A 21,125-nucleotide genomic window follows, 5' to 3' on the forward strand; every position below is an offset into this window, starting at 1 on the left:
TTCCTCCCCCCTTAGGAAGCAATGGTCCCCGTTGCGTTGAGTTCCTCCATGAGATGAGGAAATTTTTGCTGAACTTGTTCCCTGGTGCGCCACTTACCCTGGTGAAGGAGTTGGCCTGCTTTGAAAACTCGATACAGTTGGATATTCTGTTAGTGAGTGTTCTTGATCTGTGTGTCCATGATCCGATCAGTTGCAGCTTGTTCCATGCAATTTGGATTTAATTCTGTGGGTGTGAGCTGTTCTACAATGTCAGATGTGTCTAGCAATGGTGGAAAGTATGGCTGAAGGCGGTCCACATTGAACACTGGGTGCAGGCCAAGGAATGGTGGAATGCTGAGCTCAAATTCATTGTCTCCCATAGCCTTAGTAATGGTGTAAGGACCATATCGAAGTGGTCTCAATTTCCAATAGGCTCCAGCAAGGCATTCCTTTTGCAAATGCAACCAGACTTTGTCGCCCACCTGAAACTTGTGTGGCACCCAATGTTGATCATGTCGTTGCTTGTACTTGGCATTTGATTTCTCCAGAATGTCATGGACCTGTTGGCGAATATGTTGGATGCGCTCAATGAAGCTGGTGGCCCTATCTGTTTCGAACTGGACATGAGCTGAATTTATGTGAGTAGCTGCAAGTGGCATGGCCACATCAATGGGGCATAGTGGTTGGAATCCCAAACCCACCTAAAAAGGGCTATGGCCAATGGAGCTGTGAAGAGCTCGGTTGTAGTTGTGCTAAACATAGGGAGGCTCTCGTCCCATGTGCGTGGATGCTTTGAGTTATACATGTGTAGAATGTGCACAATCATCCTATTGACAACCTCTGTCTGGCCATCAGTTTGAGGATGGAAGGTTGTGGACTTCGTGAGTTTGGTGTCTAGCATTGACCAGAGACTGGACCAAAATGTGTTGAGGAACCGACTGTCCTGATCTGAGATGATATATTGTGGGATCCCAAAGTGCACCCACACTCGTTCAAAGAAGATTTTAGCAGTGGCTTCTGCTGTGATATTCTTCTTGCAGGTCGCCATAATGGCCATCTTCGAGAACCTGTCGACGACCACAAAAACACAGTCATTTCCATGCTTAGTGGAAGGAAGGCCTGACATGTAATCCATGGAGATGGATTCCCAAGGTCGACTAGGGGTAGGCAACGGGGTATAGAGGCCATGCTTCTTGATGGTCGGTTTGGCAATGGCACATGCAGTACATGATCTGATGTACTTCCCAACATCTTGTCGAAGATTCGGCCAATATAAATAATTTTGCAGTACTGCCACTGTTTTCTTGACCCTGAAATGCCCAGCAGCCCGACTGTAGTGTGCTTCCCAAATCATCTTGGCACGCTCGCTTGAAGGAACACAAAGGTGACCCAGGTGGCATAACAGGGCATCCTGGAGGTGAAAATCTGGAACATGCCGACCCTCCAAGAGTGTCTGGTATGTGTGGCCGAATTCTGGGTCACTTTTGTAGAGAAGTAGCCAATCAGAAGTCTCGTGCCCACAAGAGTTGAGCACGGTGGTTAACGCCATGATCGGTGGTCGACTGAGGGAATCTGCAACATTAATGGTGCTTCCCTTCTTATACTTGATATTCAAGTGGAACTGTTGTAGGTATGTAGACCACTTCTGATGGCGATCATTCTGCAATTTCCCTTGGGTCTGTATGAACTGCAGGGGTCGGTGGTCTGTGTGGATGACCGTTTCCTTCCCCAAAATGTAATGCTTCCATTGTCGATAGGCCTGCAAAATGGAATACGTCTCTTTATCATAAGTGGGGTACTTTCGAACTGTGTTTGAAAGTGTTTCATTGTGATATGCCACCGGATGTCCATGTTGAGTAAGGACTGCCCCAATAGCATAGTCAGAGGCATCTGTCTCGACCTCAAATGGTTGTTGTAAATCTGGTAACGCGAGCATTGGTGTTATGCAGAGGCGATCCTTCAACTCTATGAATGCCTTCTGTTGAGATTCAGACCAAAAGAATTTTGCTTTCGCCCCTCCCTTGGTGACTTGACTCAAGGGCCAAGTAATATGAGAAAACCCCAACACGAACCTGCAGTAGAAGTTGGCAAGACTTAGAAAGCTACGAAGCTCTGTTAGAGTGGTTGGAGATGGCCAATCCCGAATTACTTGGATCTTGGCTGGATCCACATGCACCCCCTATTCATCAACGATGTATCCCAGATACCGAACCTGGGTCATTCCAAAAGTGCATTTCTCCAAATTGGCACATAGCTTGTGTTGCCGCAGTGTTTGGAGAACCTGTTGGATGTGGTGGAGGTGCTCTTCCCAACTCTCGCTTAAGATCAGAATGTCATCCAAGTATACTACTACAAATGAGTTGGTGAATGGCTGCAAGATGTCATCCATTAGCCTCATGAAAGTTGCAGGAGCATTCGTCAATCCGAAAGGCATAACCAACCATTCAAAAAGGCCCTCCTTGGATTTGAAGGCAGTTTTCCACACATCAGAGGGTTCGATTGGTACCTGGTGATATCCTGACTTCATATCGATCTTGTTGAAATATTTCGCCCCCTTTAGTTGGTCCAGGAGGTCATCAATCCGCGGGATCGGGTACCTATTACGGACAGTGATCTTGTTCAGCGCCCGATAGTCAATACAGAGTCTCCACATCCCATCCTTCTTCTGTACCAACACGATCGGGCTCCCACAAGGTGATGAACTCGGACGGATGTGACCTTTCTGCAGGAGCTCCTGAATCTACCTCTTGATTTCATCGTTCTCCAGAACGGAATGCCGATAAATTGGTCCATTAGGTAGCAGCACACCTGGGGTCAGATCGATGGAATGCTTGACCTAACAGTGCAGAGGAACCCCTGCGGGGGAGGTGAAGATGTCCTCGTACTCCTCCACAACCTTGTCCATCTGTAGTTGTCATGCGGAGGGGCCCTGTCTGGAGGTCGCGGCCACCGTCTTCTTCTTTCCTTGAGGGCGTATCATCAGGGAAACAAATTTCCCGGTTTTGGAAATGAGCTTACTGCATTGTTTTGTAATAATCAAAGAGATGGCGGTAGGTGGTGCTACCTCTGGTATCCTGTACAACTTATTTCCCAATGTAATAATAACAGCACAGGGCCTTGATTCATACACAGCATGTCGCTTCCACAAGTATGGTTGTCCTAATAATACATCACAAACTTCAAGGGGAGCAATGTCACACAATACCTCATCCGTGAAGGGCTTGATGTTGTATGGAAGGCGACATTGCTGGCTCACGCAAAGATCTCGTCCTTGGTGAAGCCACCCGATGGTGTACGGTTGTGGATGTGTTGTGGTCTATAAGCCCAACCGCTTCACGACCTCTGCCGAAATGAGGTTCTTTTGCCTCCCGCTATCAACAATGAACTGTATCGGGGAGCCCTTTACCCACATCTAGGAGTGGAAGAGACGCTCCTCCTCCTCTGGATCTTTGAGTTCATTTTTCTGGATCTTGGCGGTAGCAACAGTGGCGTTGGGATCTGCATCAATGATCTGCTTCCCTTTGTCATTCCCCTTGTCGGGTTCTGACTTAGAGTCAGAACATGCATCTGATTTTGAAACCTTTAGCTCAGCCACCAATGATTGATATGCCCGACACTCACTTGTGTTGTGAGTGGAGCTCTTATGGAACTCACACCATTTTCCCGTGTCCTTTTTCGGCTTCGCGGTGCTGTTCTTTGCTTGCATCTTCGGCGGGTTGTCTTGGGCTGCCTTGCCTTGGCTTTGTCCTTTGTTTTGTGGTTTAGGGGCACCTTTCCCCTGCTTTGGATTCGTAGATCCAAAGTCTCACTTCTTTTGTTTAAAATTTTGCTCGACCTTGACGGCATATCGGTATGTTGTGCCGAGCGAGGAGATGTTCAGGAATTGTATTTCTTCCTGGATGTACTTGTAAAGGCAGTCGCGATATTTGAGTATCAAATGCTGCTCTGAATCTGTTAGAGTCGGTCTTGTAGCCCTCCATCAGCGATCAAAGCTCTTTGCATTTGCATAAGTAGGTGTCTCATCAGTGTCAATTTTTGCATCCCATTAGGCATGCCATAACCCTGATGGAGGAGCTGGTCTCTTTGTCCCCCTCTTGGCATTGCTGGATCAAGTTATTTCAGTCCTTAGTCACTTTCGAGCTTGTCTTGTCTTGTCTTGAGGTCAAATTCCTAGGTCTAGGGTTTTGGTCAAGTTTATTTACAAAGTCATGTCTCTGAAGGTCAATAAGTGCCCAGCAAGCCAGAGGGATAATTTCAAAGGTGTTTCTTCGCAAATTTCTATCTTGTACAGTAAATTTTCACCTTGGATTTAAAAACTCTGTTTTTAAAGCCAAGGTCATTTTTCAAATTTTGTAAAAAGTGATGAAATTTCAAAAACTTCCAGAGACAGCATGTAACCCTGGTTCCCTTGCCAAGATCCCTCAGATGATGTCCCTACAAAAAATATCGAGCAAAAGCATTTAATAAGTCAATTTCAGGACAAAGGAAATCAAGAAAAGTCAATTTTATAAAGTGTCAAAGAAAAACATTATAAAGTGGGTTTGGGCATGAAATTATTTCAAATCAAAGATATAAAGGCCCAATCTCCCCCCATCGACCCTCATTGTGCATCCAAGCTACTTGCAAGAGTGATTGAGTGAAAGTTTGAGCGAATTTGGGAGCTGGACAGGTGCGCGACCCGTCAGAGGCGCGTGACCCGTCAAGCGCGTTCCGGCAGTGCAATTTTTCAACGGGCGCGACCCGTCAGTGGCGCGCGACCCGTCAGCGCCATCCTTACAAAACCGCCTGCAAATTCATCCAAGGAGTTAACAAATCGCTAAATTGCCTGAGGTAGGCCCTCCAAACTTATAAATTGCTGCTTGTTATGATTAAAGACATCATGAATTCATTTTTAAAGATCTCCATGTGCAAGAGAAAAGCTCCTTGTTGCTGTAGTTTGAAACTTGTAAAAATGCCTAGGGTTTTATGCTGTTTTAAGATTATTTCCTTGTAATCATTTCTTCCCCATTCCCATTTCTTTTTCCTTGATATTCCATGTAAATTTCCCTTGCTAAATTGTAAAGAAAATCCAAACCCTTCCCTTCTTCCCTAAAAAATGAAAAATTAAGCCCTAACCCTACCTCTCATTACCCATGTAAACAATGTATATAATGATGCATATGCAATGATTTTTGCAATGTTTTTTCCCTTGAATCCCTGTTTTATATATTTATTCCCATTTTCCCTTTAAAAGTGTCCCTCCCCTAACATTTCCCCCGTGCTCCTTGTCCCCTTGAAACAGCATATAAATCAGCATTTTATAAGGCAGAAACAGCAGTACATTTGGGCCACTCTGCTCCTTAAACAATGTCAGAAACCGAAACCTATGAGCAGAGTGATGACCAGGCATCAGCTTCAGAGATTGAGATACAGAGGAGGCCTCATAAGGGTGGAAAGGGTGGTCACCATAGGCGAGAGGAGCCCACTTCTTTGGCAGATTTACAGGCTTGTCCCATGGCAGTCTCATGTTTCCAGTACATGTCTTGCTATGAGTTTTGTGAGAGGATCTCCCGGATTCAGCACCACAGAGAGTTGGCTCGCCTATTTGTTTTACACTTGCATGATGGACATGTCAACCTTGCCGGGGTGGACTTTACATTGACACCCGAGGTGATTTCACAGGCCATAGGGATACCTAATGTCGGAGAGGTATGGAATAAGCGCAAGGTGCTGGACAGTGTTCATTTTGAGCCTTTCGTTAGACCAACACTCATGAGACACTTGACAGGAGTGTTTCCCTTCAGATTTCTCAGGAGTGAGTATGCTCCCATGATGAGGCTCATCATGCTCTATTTTACCTATGAGGGCAGATTTTCACAGGTATATTCATACCATATTCACCTCTTGATGCACTTCACACAGGTACGGATGATGAACATCCCTGTTTTCTTCTATCAGAACATTGAGAGGATGGTGTCCATGATGCAGAGGAAGAGCCCGGCACAGCAGTATAGGAGCCTTTACCATTATGGTTTGATTCAGCTTGTAGTATTACATCAGTTGGCTCAACAGGGCATCTCATGGGAGGAGTTCATTTCTCGTGAGCTTTTCACAGTACCACCACCGCCACATCCTGAGGTTATTCACGAGGAGGGAGGACCATCACAGCAGCATGACATCCCCGTCACTAGACATGTCAGCTCCTCACCTTTGGTTACTTACCAGAGAAGCCAGAGGGCCTTATTTGCAGCAGCTCGGCGAGTACTTTCTCCACAGCATGTGGAAGGGGTCTCACCTTCTTCATCGACTCAACGAGTGTTATCTCCACATCAGGTGGAAGGGGCCTCGCTTTCTTCAGCAGCACAGGTACCAGGGAGGGGCAAACAGCCCAAGATTGATGAGGGACCATCAGGTGTTCCAGATATAGAGTTTATTGATCTTGATGTCAGTTCTCCTAACCGAGAGTCAAAGGAGATCATTCAACACCTTAGAGCTGAAAATGATGCCTTGCAGAGGAGATTAGAGGGGGCACAATGGACAATCTCATACCTGGAGCAGCGCAATAAACAGTTGGAGGATGAACAAGCTCTTGATGAGTTGTGGAGGATTCGTAGTGACTGCAATTTGAACCGGAGAAGACCCGGTGATCTATTGCCCGCTGAGCGAGAGACCATGCTCATCCAGGTAAATGCACACTTGGAGAGGCTGTTGGCTAAGGCCAACCAAGAGAAGAAATTGCTGAGGAACATGAAGAACCATTATTGGGCAAGAATGCATGTGTGCAAGGCAAAGATGAAGATGTTCCAAAGGCGGTTGGCCAAGGCACAAAAAAGGAGAAAGAGGCCTGATCCCCTCCATATCTTGGCCGAGGCTTCACTGAAGGACCAAGGCACTAAATAGCCCAGCCACAGCACAAATCCCAAGAAATTTTGAACATTTTGGGTCAATTTTGATTTTTCAGGCAATTTACAGGTTTTTGTCCATTAACGGGTCTCACCCCCCGCGCGACCCTTCATCCTGGCAACTCCATTTTGCAAAAACTCAGCATTTCCAGATTTGTCATGAGAAGTTACATATGCTCATCAATGGACTTGAGATTTTATGAAGTTTTGGGCCTCCAGAAAGTCAAAAAAGGAGCAAAAAATGACTTTCTGCCACATTTTTGAGACACAGAAAGCAGTCTTGGGAGATTGCAATTTTGGAGGGGAAAATGACCACCAAATTCAGAAATTACAGTTGGGTTGGAAAGTAGACTCACAGACCTTTCCAACAAGCCTACTCTTGCTCAATTTGGACACCTGGAAGTGCCCCAAATGTGGTCCCAAAGGCACCCGACCCGTCAGGCAGAGGCGCGCGACCCGTCAGGCAAACTTTTCCAAATTTCACTGTACAGCTCAGAAAAACGCAGTTTGACCCTGTTTGACTTTTTGGGATGGATTATTATGCTCTTTGATGTAATTAATGTACTTTTATGACACTTTTACTCTTATGTACCTCTTCTAGAAGATTCATTCATGAAAAAGGTGAAAATTAAATGAATGAATTGGTTTCCTAGCTTATAGAGGCAAGTTGTTTTAACTGCCTAGTTTGTAGTGCTTAGTTTAGAAGTGGTTGAAACAGCTCCTAGGATAGTGAGCTCGACCCATGGAGGCAGGGAAAGAGGTTAGATGATCTATATTATGTACTTTCGTGCTCATTTTCATGGTTGGACTCTTGAGGGATAAGCTATCATTGTATTATTCACTGTATCTCTGCAATTTTTGGCTAAGGAAGACCAGGGTTTTGCAGTCCTTTTTGGGATTCTTGTGGTTACATGTATTGATGGTGTGTTTCTTTATGTACTTGTAAGTGTGTTATGTGAATCATTTCCTTTCTTTTCCTTCTGCACATTAAGCAAATGAAGTGTTAAAGTAAGAATTCATGACTGTCATGCTCTGCTTTTAAGTTTGTTTAATTTCAATGTTTTCTACTGTTTAAGGAGAATTCAAAGTTATTGTTTGCTCTCCTTAGCTCCTCACCTGTCATTCTGACCATCCACCTCAATCAAAGGAATCAATACTGTCTCCTACCTCTCCCCAAATAACCCCCTGCAGAAACTGTGTCCTATCCCCGCACCCAAAATTGTTATCCCCTCAATTTGCCACCAAAAACCCCAAAAACCCCAAATCAACCTTTTTGATTAGTTTACTAGCCTAAAATCAGTGTTATCCTATTGGTCATCTCATTCCATTGAAGATCTCACCGAGATAGACCGGAGAGAGCCCTCTCCTGCCCCGTAGGGATAGCTACGAGGCTAAGTGGTTTGATGTTGCCTTGAGGTTTACCTTTCTCAGCCTGAGGTGAAATTTCAAGCGCTAACAGAATCCTTGATACCCAACTTTGTGCGAAGGGTATGGAAAAGATTGGTGAACTCCGGCACGTCTTGGTCCCTTCCCTGCCACAGCGTGGTCCACTTTATGTATTCATCCTCATAGCTTCCGACAGGGTAGTACTGCTCCTTGATGGCATCCCGGAATGAATTCCAGGTGGTTGCAGCGGAAAATAGTGAGCCAGTACTTTCATCCTTCTGCTCACAGTAGGTTTCCCACCAGTCCTTGATGTGGGGGGCTGCTTTGAGAAGAGCGAAAACAATCTTTTCTCAACTCGAAAATTCATAAAAAGAAAAATAAACCTCTAGCAGATTTAACCATTTATCTACGGCATCTGCGTCTATCTGACCCTCGAATATGGGGATTTCAAAATTAACTTGTACCTTAAAGGGCGTGGCGTTTCCAGAGTAGCTGCTGGAAGCCGATGCATCGCTTTTGGGTAGCCGCTGAAGGATCTGGGCAAAGTTGTGCATCATCGCGTTCCATTGTCGATCGAGGGCTTCTTCGAGCAAGATTTTGATAGGATCTCCTGCCCCCTCGTCTTTATTCTCATCCGCCATGGGAGGCCGTTGGGATTTGCGAGGCTGGTCTTGCAAAGGTTCGACCAGTTCAAGCCCTAACTCCTTATATCCCGACCTTGTTGGGGACATGGAAAGAAAAACAGAGAAAAAACAGACCGCTCTTATACCACTGATCCGGACTTAAATATGAACGCAACAAATTACAGAGATAACCATAAACACAGATATGCAGCAGAAATAATACTTCATTTCATTAATGTAAAATACTGAAATATGCTTACAAACAGTAATGGAAATAAACTAGCTAGGGCGATGGTAGCTTATCTCTGAGAGAGATGTGGTGGCTACATGCCTCTAAACTGTGTTACAATGAGGCTCGAAGGCCTATTTATTGTTGAAAAACAATGGAAAACCCTTAATATTCCAAAACCTAACCCTAGAAGATGAAACGCCAAACTGTGGGCCCCGTTTGGGTAAATTAGTACACCAAATTCCCGGGGTCGTAACTTTGGCATACGATCTCTGTTTGACGCGTACAATAGCTTGTTAGAAAGATCTACCCGATCACTACCACTTTGGGAGGCAACATCAATCCATGGACCCATGTTGCCCTATATTTCCCAAAAAACGTCGTTTAGGGCCTCAAAACGACTCCGGAAGTTCAGGACCCGAAAAACTGCTAAAAATAGTAATTTGTGCTACAATTAAGGAAACTGAAAATGCTAAGAGAAACAATGGTGGGGGTCCAGGTGGACTTGGCAGGTGGCCACCAATATCCACCTGGATCACCAAGCCTGAGCCAAGAGCTTGCCAACTGATCCTCAGAAGCCTTTTTATTAATGAGGCCTCTATTTTCTTCATTTTCCATTATTTTCCTTCATTTTCCTCCTCACATGCAACATGTGACCTTTCACCTTCCTTTTCTCCTAATTTCCTTTATTTTCATAAATAAAGTGCCAATTAATGCCTCGTGCCTTTCCAAATCCTTATCCATTGCCTTTGCCAATTTCCTAATCCATAAATAAACAAATGAACACCCACTAGGATGTGTTGCCCAACATTCAGCTTGGAATCCGTGTCCCATCACCATGGCCTTATATTTTGTTACATGAGTTTTTAACCAGGGATGTTACATTAGTAATCTGACTCAAAGGCCAAGTGATATGGGAGAATCCCAACACGAACCTACGATAAAAATTTGCAAGGCCCAAAAAGTTTTGAAGCTTTATTAGAGTGGTATGGGCTAGCCAATCCTGAATGACTTGGATCTTAGTCGAATCCACATGCATGCGTCGCTCATCTATGATGTAACCCAGATACTGGACCTGGCTCGTGCCAAAGGTGCATTTATCCAAGTTGGCACACAGTTTGTGTTGCCACGTGGTTTGACAGACCTACCGAATGTGTTGCAAGTGTTCTTCCCAACTCTTGTTGAAGATGAGGATGTTGTCTAGATAAACAACCACGAATGAGTTGGTGAAGGGCAACAAGATGTCATCCATTAGCCTCATAAAAGTAGCAGGGGCATTTTGTCAACCTGAAGGGCATAACCAACCATTCAAAAAGGCCTTCCTTGGATTTGAAGGCGGTCTTCCATGCATCTGTGGGCTCTATTGGAACCTAGTGATATCCAGACTTAAGATTGATCTTGCTGAAATACGTGGCCCCCTTTAGTTGGTCTAGAAGGTCATCAATCCATGGGATTGGATACGTGTTCCTGACAGTGATTTTGTTTAGTGCCCAATAACAAATGCAAGGCTTCCAAGTCCCATCCTTCTTCTGTAAAAGTACAATCGGTCTCCCACAAGGCGAGAAACTTGGTCGGATGTGCCCTTTTTACAACAAATCCTGGATTTACCGCTTGATCTCATCATCTTCTAGAATGGAGCGATGATATATCGGCCTATTGGGTATAGGTGCTCTGGGAGTTAGATCGATTGAATGCTTGACTTGAAAGTGCAAGGGTACCCCTGTGGGTGAGGAGAAGATGTTGTTGTATTATTCCACTACCTTATCCACATGCTTCTGCTGCGTGGAGGAACCCTTCCTAAGGGGCCATGGATATGTCCACGATCTTCCCCTTACTTTGAGAGCGAATTAGAAATAAAATAAAAATTCTCAGTCTGGGAGATGATCTTACTGCATTGCTTAACAAAGATCAAAGATATGGCGATAAGCGTGGCTACCTCCGGTATCCTGTATAAATTATTACCCAAAGAAATAATAATAGTGTCAAGCCTAGACTCATATACAACATGATGCTTCCACAAGTATGGTTAGCATAATAATAGATCACAAACTTCAAGAGGAGTAACATCACACAGTACCTCATTCGTGAAGGGCTTGATGTTGTAGGGAAGGCGTCACTGTCAGTTGACGCGGAGATCTTGCCCTTGGTGAAGCCACCCGATGGTGTACGACTGTGGTGTGGTGTGGTTGGTAAGCCCAACCGCTTCATGACCTCTGCTGAGATGAGATTCTTTTGGCTTCTGCTGTCGATAATGAATTGTAGTGGTGAACCCTTCACCCACATATGTGAGTGGAAGAGACGCTCCCCCTCCTCTGGATCTTCAAGCTCAACCTTCTGGATCTTGGTGGTGGTAACAGAGGTATTGGGCTCCACATTAATAATCTGCTTCCCTTTGTCATTCCCCTTGTCGGGTTTTGACTCAAAGTCAGAACATGCATCTAATTTTGAAGCCTTGAGCTTGGCCACCAGTGACTGCTTGGCTCAACTCTCACTTTTGTTGTGAGTGGGACTCGTATGGAACTCACACCACTTTCCTATGTCCTTCTTTGTCTTTGTGGTGTTTTTATTTTCTTGCGGCTTCGACAAGTTGTCCTAGGTCACCCCGCCTTGGCTTTGTCCCTTGTTCTATGGTTTGGGGGTGCCTTTCCCTTACTTAAAATTCACAGATACAAAGTCTCGCTTCTTCTGCTTAAACTTATGCTTGATCTTGATAGTGTATCGGTAGGCGGCACAAAGCGAGGAGAGGTCTAGGAACTCCATCTCGTCTTGGATGTATTTGTGCAGACTGTTGGGTTGTGTTATATTCTTTCCACGACTAACTGACGTAGTGAACCGGGGGGGTAGAGGGGGGGCAGAGCCCCCCCTCGTTGCGTCGATTGCGCAGCAGGGGGGTCACAGGGGGGCGGCAACCCCCCCAGTCCGAGGGGTTTGAGGGGGGTGGGTAGCCCCCCTCTACGAGGTCCGGGGCAGCGCCCCGGGAATTTTTTTTTGGACCTCCATGGTATTGGATGCTTCGGCATGTATAAATATGTATTGTAACATTGAAAGGAATATAATGAAAAATCAAGCTGGTAGTCCCGTTTTTGGGATCTAGGGGAAAATCTTTGTGTATATGTGTTTTATGTGTTATGCTCTCGCATTGTTTATTTTTCTGTGATTTAGAATTCGTATGCAGGTAATTTCTGTACGGGGTTAAAACCTACATTTGGTATCAAAGCTGTTTTGTCTTCAAGGGGACGCCTTTGTTGCTGAGGGGTTTCGCTCGGGCCTGTGGTAGACCCTATTCAGTGGGATATATGTGAGATCGATTTTGGTGGTGAAAGAAGATGGCGAGCAGCAGAAAGATAGAGATCAAGAAGTTCAATGGTCAGAGTTTTGAGTTGTGGAAACTCAAGATGGAGGATCTGTTGGTGGATAAAGATCAGTGGATCGTGGTAGATCCAGGTACTAAACCAACGGGAGTGACCGATGAAGAATGGAAGAAGTTGGATCGGAAGGCAAAGAGCACAATACGATTGTGTGTCTCAAATTCAATATTGTTGAATGTATCAGGGGAAGCTACGGCGAAGGCTTTGTGGGACAAGTTAGGGACTTTGTACCAATCTAAGTCTCTGGTGAATAAACTGTTCCTGCGGAAAAAGTTGTATAACCTGAGGATGAAAGATGGAGACTCGGTGACAAAGCATCTGAATGCATTTAATACTGTGGTAAGTTAGTTAGCATCTGTTGATATTAAAATTTCAGATTAAGATAAGTGCATCAGTTTGTTGTGTTCTCTACCAGATTCGTGTGATAGTTTGGTTATTGCAATAGGTAGCAATGCAACTACTTTGCAGTTTGATGAAATAGTCTCAGCCTTACTGACGGAGGAGATGAGACGGAAAAATATGGAGAGCCAGAATGGTGATGCCTTGTCTGTACGAGAACGGTCCCAGAATAGAAACAAAAATAAGTCATCGAGTGGGAGATCTAAATCTAGAGGGAGATCTAAATCTCCAGGAAAACCTGTAAAGGTGGTGTGCTGGAAATGCGAAAAGGAAGCGCAGTTCAAAAGTGACTGTAAATCTAAAGCTCCTGATAAAGGAAAGGGATCTGATGATGCTCCTTCTGCAGAGGCGAAAACCACCTCAGATGAAGGTGGGGATGTGTACTTGGCTTATTCAAGTACACATGTAGATCATGAGGTATGGTTGATTGACTCAGGTGCATCCTTTCACTTCACTCCCCATAGAGAGTGGTTCTGCGAGTATGAGAAATACGATGGTGGTGATGTCTTCTTAGGAGATGATAGGAAGGCTAGAATCATTGGTCACAGAAAAGTAAAGTTGAAGTTGCAAGGTGGAAGGGTTAGAACACTTCCGGGTGTTCTGCATATTCCTGCATTGGCCAGAAATCTGATTTCTGTAAGCAAGTTGGATGATGCAGGTGTAAAAATAGTGTTCAAGAAGGATACCTGCAAGATGGTTCGGGGAGCACTGGTATTGATGCGGGGAGTTCGGACTGAAACTCTGTATAAGCTGCAAGGTAGCACTGTTGTTGATGGGTGCAATAGTTCTGTGGTTCCTGAAAGTGGAGCTGAAAATCTAGTGGTCTCTGGAGAGAAGACCATGCTGTGGCATCAAAGGCTTGGACATATTGGAGAGAAGGGCCTTCGAATACTTCATGGTAAAGGTACGGTAGAAGGTATGAGTAATAGCTCTCTGGATTTTGATTTCTGTGAAAATTGTGTATATGGGAAGCAGAATCGAGTGAGTTTTCCCTCTGGTGCTAAGAGGGCGAAACAGATATTAGAGCTTGTGCACAGTGATATGTTTGGACCTGTGAAAGTTCCATCACTGGGTAAGGTTGTGTACTATGTATCATTTATAGATGACTTCTCAAGGAATACATGGATATATTTCCTTAAGAAGAAATCTGAAGTCTTTGACAGGTTTAAAGAATTTAAGGCTCTGGTGGAAAATCAGATAGAGAAGAAGATAAAGGTGCTGAGGACAGATAATGGTGGAGAGTTTTGCAGCAATGAATTTGAAGAATTCTGTAAGAAGTGTGGTATAGCACGACAGAAGACTACTCCATATACACCTCAGCAAAATGGAGTCGCAGAAAGAATGAACAAGACATTGATGGAAAGGGCAAGAAGCATGCTCAATGGTGTCGGGTTAGGACAGGAATTTTGGGCAGAGGCGGTGGATACTGCATGTTACTTGGTCAACAGGTCACCTTCATCAGCGTTGGAGGATAAGACTCCACAAGAAGTATGGACTGGTAAGAAACCCTCTCTTACACATCTGAGGGTATTTGGATGTGATGCATATGTACATGTTCCAAAGGAGAAACGAACCAAGTTGGATAGTAAATCTGAAAAGTGCATCTTTATTGGGTATAAGGATGGTTTAAAAGGTTATAAGCTTTGGAGCCCAGTCACACGGAAGGTTGTGTACAACCGAGATGTGGTGTTCAGAGAGGTAAAAGATGTTATTAAACATGAAGTCCAACCAAAGGAACCTGAGAAGATAGAGTTTGAGCTAAAGGAGGAAGGACCAGACTCTGCAGCGGAGGAGGAATCAGAAGATGAAGAGCCACAAACTCTAATTGTGAGAAGATCAGTTCGAGAAAGAAGGCAACCAGAAAGGTATAGTCCTTCTGCTTTCTGTTCAAATTTTGCTTTGTTTATTACTGATGATGATCCCAGAATTGTGAAGGATGCAGTAGATTCAGAGGATGGAAAACTCTGGAAAGAGGCCATGGTTGATGAAATGGCATTTCTGCACAAAAATGAGGCTTGGGATCTGGTGGAGTTGCCGACTGGAAGGAAACCCATTGGCAGCAAATGGGTGTTCAAAAAGAAGACAAATGCAGAAGGGAAGGTGGAGAAATACAAGCTCGGTTGGTAGCAAAAGGATATTCCCAAGTGCCGGGAATTGATTTTGGTGATATTTTTTTCTCTTGTTGCCAAGGTAACTTCTATTAGATTGCTTTTATCTGTTGCTGCTGCTTTTGATTTTGAGGTAGAACAGATGGATGTGAAGACAACATTTCTTCACGGGGATTTGGAAGAGGAAATCTACATGAAGCAACCTGAAGGCTTTGCGGTGAAGGGTAAGGAAGAACTAGTATGCAAGTTAAAGAAGTCTTTGTATGGGTTAAAACAATCACCAAGGTTGTGGTATCAGAAATCTGATACATTTATACGGGGACTTGGCTTCACCAGAAGCAAAGCAGATCACTGTGTGTATTTTAAATTGATTGGTGACCGTGTTATTTATCTGGTCTTGTATGTGGATGATATCTTGCTGGTTGGACATGACAAAGAAATTATCCAGGATTTGAAGACCCAATTGTCCTCCAAATTCGACATGAAAGATCTTGGTGCTGCAAACTATATTTTGGGCATGGAAATTAAAAGAGATCGGGCAAAGAGGAAGCTCTGGTTAAACCAGAGGAAGTATGTCGAGACAATACTGCAGAGGTTTAATATGCAGGATAGCAAACGGGTGAAGGTTCCTATTCCTGTAGGTGTGAGGTTATCTACTAAATAGTGTCCCAAGACACAAGAAGAGGAAGAGGACATGTCCCGTGTTCCATATGCGAGTGCAGTCGGTAGCCTGATGTATGCAATGGTCTGTACTAGACCAGACATTGCACATGCAGTGGGAGTATTGAGCAAGTTTATGTCAAAACCAGGGAAGGAGCACTCGACAACAGTGAAGCGGGTTTTCAGGTATTTGCGTGGCACTAGTAATTATGGTTTGTGCTACCAAGGAAGACCAGGATTGGACAGAGTGTTGGATATTCGTGGCTTTGTTGATGCAGACTGGGCTGGAGATCTAGATCAGAGAAGATCTACAAGTGGGTATGTGTTTAACCTATTTGGAGGTGCAGTCAGTTGGATGAGTAAGAAACAATCTATAGTGGCACTATCAACTACAGGGGCAAAATACATGACAGCCATTCATGCAAGCAAGGAAGCAGTTTGGTTGCAGAGATTGTGTTCAAGTATGGGGTTAGTACAGGGAGCTATAAGAATAGATTGTGACAGCCAAAGTGCAATTTTCTTGGCAAAGAACCCTGCTTATCATTCAAAGACAAAGCACATTGATGTTCAGTATCACTTTGTGAGGGATATGATAGAAGACAAAAAGGTGTTGCTGGTAAAGGTGGACACTTTGAAGAATATTGCAGATGCATTGACAAAATCTGTGAGCTCTGAGAAGTTCTCTTGGTGTAGAGAAACAATGGGCATTTTAGGGTTGGAAAAATGACTAAGCTCTCCTGTGGCCCCGTGTGGAAAGAAAACAACAAGTGGGAGATTGTTGGGTTGTGTTATATTCTTTCCACGACTAACCGACGTAGTGAACTATGGGGTTAGAGGGGGGGCGGAGCCCCCCCTTTGTTGTGCCGATTGCGCAGCGGGGGGGTTAGAGGGGGGGCGAAGCCCCCACTTCGTTGCGCCGATTGCGCAGTGGGGGGGTCACAGGGGGGGCGGCAGCCCCCCTATTCGGGGGGTTTGAGGGGGTGGGTAGCCCCCCTCTACGGGGTCTGGGGTAGCGCCCCGCGAAATTTTTTTTTGGACCCTATATTAGGTTGGACAAACCTACCTATGGTTTTCGGTCCATGGTTTTGGACGCAATAGTTTTCGGTCCATGGTATTGGATGCTTCGGCATGTATAAATATGTATTGTAACATTGAAAGGAATATAATGAAAAATAAAGCTGGTAGTCCCGTTTTTGGGATCCAGGGGAAAATCTCTGTGTATATGTGTTTTATGTGTTATGCTCTCGCATTGTTTATTTTTCTGTGATTTAGAATTCGTATGCAGGTAATTTCTATACGGGGTTAAAACCTACACAGACAATCGCAGTACTTGAGTATCAAATGCCACTTAGAATCCTTGATACCCAACTTCGTGCGAAGGGTATGAAATATATTTGTGAACTCTGACACGTCTTGGTCCCTTCCCTGTCCTAGTATGGTCCACTTTAAGTACTTATCTTCATAGCTCTCGATAGGGTAATACTTCTCCTTGATGCGTCTCGAAAGTATTTCCAAGTGGGTGCGGCTAAAAATAGTGAGGGTTCCCTCTCATCTTTCTGCTCACAGTAGGTTTTCCACCAGTCCTTGACATGGGGGGCTGCTTTGAGGAGTGCAAAAGTAATCTTTTCCTTATTGGAAAAATCATGAAATGAAAAATAACTTGCCAATAGATTTAACCATCTATATACGACGTATGCATCTATCTGGCCTTCAAATATTGGAATATCAATGTTGACTTGTACCTTGAAGGGTGTGGTGCCTCCAGAGTGGTTGTCAGATGAAGATGAGTTGCCTACAGGCATCTGCTGAAGGATATGGGCAAAGTTTTCCATCATCGCGTTCCTCTGTCACTCAAGGGATTATTTGAGCAATATTTTGAAGGGATCTCCTGCTCCCTTGTCTTTCTTTTTTCTGCCATGGAAGGCCATCAAGGTTTGTGAGGTTGGTCTTGCAAAGGTTCAACCAGTTCGAGTCCTAACTCCTTATACCCTGACCTCGTTGGGGACATGCAAAGAAAAATAGAGAAAGAGAAGACCGCTCTTATACCATTGATCCGAACTTATGAAAGAATGCAACATAATACAGATATAAACATAAATACAAAGAGGCAACAAAAATAAAACTCCATTTCATTAATGTCAAAGAACTTGAATATGCTTACATACATAATGGAAATAAACTAGCTCAGGTGATGGTAACTTATCTATCAGAAGAGATCTGGCAGCTACATGCCTTTAAATTGTGTTACAATGAGGCTCGAAAGCTTATTTATTATTGAGAAACAATGAAAACCCTAAACATCTAAAAACCTAACCCTAGGAGATGAAGCACCAAAACTATGGGCCATGTTTGGGTAAATTGGTACATACTCTTCCCGAGGTCGTAACTTTGGCATACGATCTCCATTTGACATGCATAATACCTCGTTAGAAAGACCTATCTAAGGACTTCGTTTAGGGCCTCAAAACAGCTCGAAAAGTTAAGGATCCGAAAAAAGCTGCCAAAAATAGTAAATTGTGCTACAATTAAGGAAATTGGAAAATTGAAAGAAAGAGTGGTGGGTGTCCAAATGGAATAGATGGGTGGCCACCAATATCCACCTAGATCAACAAAGCACAGGGTGCTTGCTTGAGACCATACAATGCTTGCTTGAGTCTTCCCACACAAGACTCCCGATCAAAAGTCTCGAAGCCTTTTGGTTGCTCGATATACACCTACTCAATAACTCCATTGAGGAATGTTACTTTTACATCCATTTGGTGGATATTCTACCCCATATGTGCAACCAGAGCAAGAATTGATTTGATGGATGAGTACCTTGCTACAAGAGCAAAGGTCTCCTCATAGTTAATCCCCTCAACTTTAGAGTACCCCTTGGCCATAAATCCGACCTTGTACTTTTCTATGCTTTCATTTGTTGCATGCTTTATCTTGAAGATCCATCTCGAACCCACAACTTATTTTTCTATTGGTCTTGGGACGACTTCCCAAACACTATTCTTTACAATGGATTCATATTCCTGCACCATTTCATCAACCCATACAGGTTACTCTACTAATTCCTCGAAAGAGGATGACTAGGTCTCTACAAGCTCATTCATTAGAGGCATGTAGCCAATGTACCAATCTAGTGACCTTCTATGCCTGCGTTGATTTGAAGGAGCACCCACATTCTCCCTCACATCCTGCATAAGTCTCTCAGCTTCCCTAGTCCTTTTCCTTCCTTCTCTGGATGGTTCTGCTTGAGTGGTTATCTCCACTCTCTGCTCCTCAACTTGTGGTTGCTCCACAACTTCTTGAGATTTCTCTATTGGAGCTAAAATCTCCTCTTCTAGTGGGATTTAAATCTCCCTCTCAAGAGAGCACTGCATGGCTTTGTCTTCATCAAATTTTACATCCCTTCGCACAACTTTCATTTTGAGGGATGGAAAGTACACACAGTAGTTGTGGGGAGTTTTTGTGTAACCCACAAATACCCCTAATTCAGTTGTCAGCTCTAGCTTCTTCCGTGATTCTTTAGAGACGTGGCAGTAAACAGAGGCTACAAAAATCCTAACGTGCAACACATCCGACTTTCTCCCCGAGAAAGCCTCCTATGGTGTAATCATGTCAAGAATCTGATGAGGACTCTGGTTTTGCAAATAGACTATTGTGTTGCATGCCTTGGCCCACAAATGCAGAGGTAGGCCTTGGTCATGCAACATCGTCCTCACTTCTCCTTCACCTTATTGTGTGTTTCTTTTTCAACCAATGCCTTGAATTCTAAGAACTTTGATGATGTCTCATTTTTCTTCTACATGAAGAAGATCCAACACTTCCCTGAGAAGTCATCAATAAAAATGAAAAAATATTTGTGCCTGGCAGTGGAGGATGTCGAGAAAGGTACACAAACATTAAAGTGGATCATTTTAAGGACTACATGTGCTTTGTTGTCCCGATCATGGAATGTGGATTTTGTGTACTTCCACAAAATACATCCTTTGCATACATCATGTTGCTCAAGTGATCCTTTGGGGAGGTTTGTGGTTATTTGTTGCATGATCTTCAAAGCGCCATGAATAAAATGCCCAAGTCTTCTATGCGAAAGTTCACCGACATCGTGGCTCTGCACCTTCTTCACCTTTTTGCTTAATGTAGCATAATCCTCCACATATAGCTTGTACATGATCTTCACACAAACCCCGATCTACTTCACCTGTCTCGTGGCTATATGTCTCAAGGATGCCTTTCCTTTGTTTGAAGATCACATCATAACCATGGTTTTCCAAAATTGCAACAAAGATGATATTTTTCTTTAGGCCCGAAATGAACATGACATCCTTGAGCCTAAGGGGGAGCTTGACTCCCTCTTAAAGGTGATTGTACCAATTCCGATCGTGCTATACCTTCCATCGTCCCCCATCTCGATGTGCATCTGCAAATATTTCTCCTTCAGGTAACTGAACAAATCTCTATTGTTTGTCATGTGGAATGATGCACCTAAGTCCAAGTACCACACCCCCCCCCCCCCATCATTGTGTTGGTAATGCATGCAATGAGGGTAAAGTCATGCTTGAACTGTGAAGTCAAAGATTCACCTATTTCTCCTCTTGAGGTATTCTTGCTTGCCTTCTTGTGTGGACACTTCATGGCATAATGCCTGAATTTATCACAATGGAAGCATTTAATTTTTGACATATCTTTATTCTTACCCACTTGATTCGATTCTGGTTTGGATTAGGATTTCTTCCCTTTTCCCTTCTTTGCCTTTCCATCCAATGCAAAGTTTTCTTCATCCTTGTCCTTGGATGAAGTCCCATCTCTAGTATTCTACCTTATTTCCTCCTGTACCAAGTCAGACCATAAGCCCTTCCAACTTGGTAATTTCTCCCTCCCATTCATTGAATCTTGATAGTTATGTGAGCCCATAGGAAGGCCCAAAAGGGCTAAGGTTACGAAGTCTTCTTCGGGGACATTAACACCAACTTCGTTAAGTTCATCACGACATTGTGTAAACTTGCTCATATATTGCAGAATTGTGTCATTCTTCTGCATGTTGATACTTCAAAGTTTATCCTCGAGTGCCAGCTTCCTGTGGTCACTACTGTTCTCGAACAATTCTATCAGTCTTTCCACATCGGGAATGGAGTTTCTTTTCCATGGAGATTCAAGACAATACAATCCTATACTCCCTCCAAGATGATTCTCCTCACCTTGGCTACATCTTTCTTCCATTGAGCAAGGTTCTGAGCATCAAATTCTTGAGGTTTTGCAACATTTGTCTTGATGTATTATAACAACCAATTGTCAGCCAATCCTGCCTCCATGCGGTCCTTCCATGCAGCAAAATTAGAGGTGTCTTCCAAGGCATACTCTAGAATTAGTCCATTGAAGGCCATATCCTTAGCTCTAAATAAATCCTACTACATTGATCTTCAAATTCGAACCTCTAAGCTACAACTTTGAATTTCCCGCTATAATGTGAATCCAACTTTGATACCATGTAGAAATTA

The sequence above is a fragment of the Pinus tabuliformis genome, chromosome J (assembly GCF_031772625.1).
Source record: "Pinus tabuliformis cultivar Carrire ecotype Pingquan chromosome J, CPIR1, whole genome shotgun sequence".
In the NCBI taxonomy this organism is placed as follows: Eukaryota; Viridiplantae; Streptophyta; class Pinopsida; order Pinales; family Pinaceae; genus Pinus; species Pinus tabuliformis.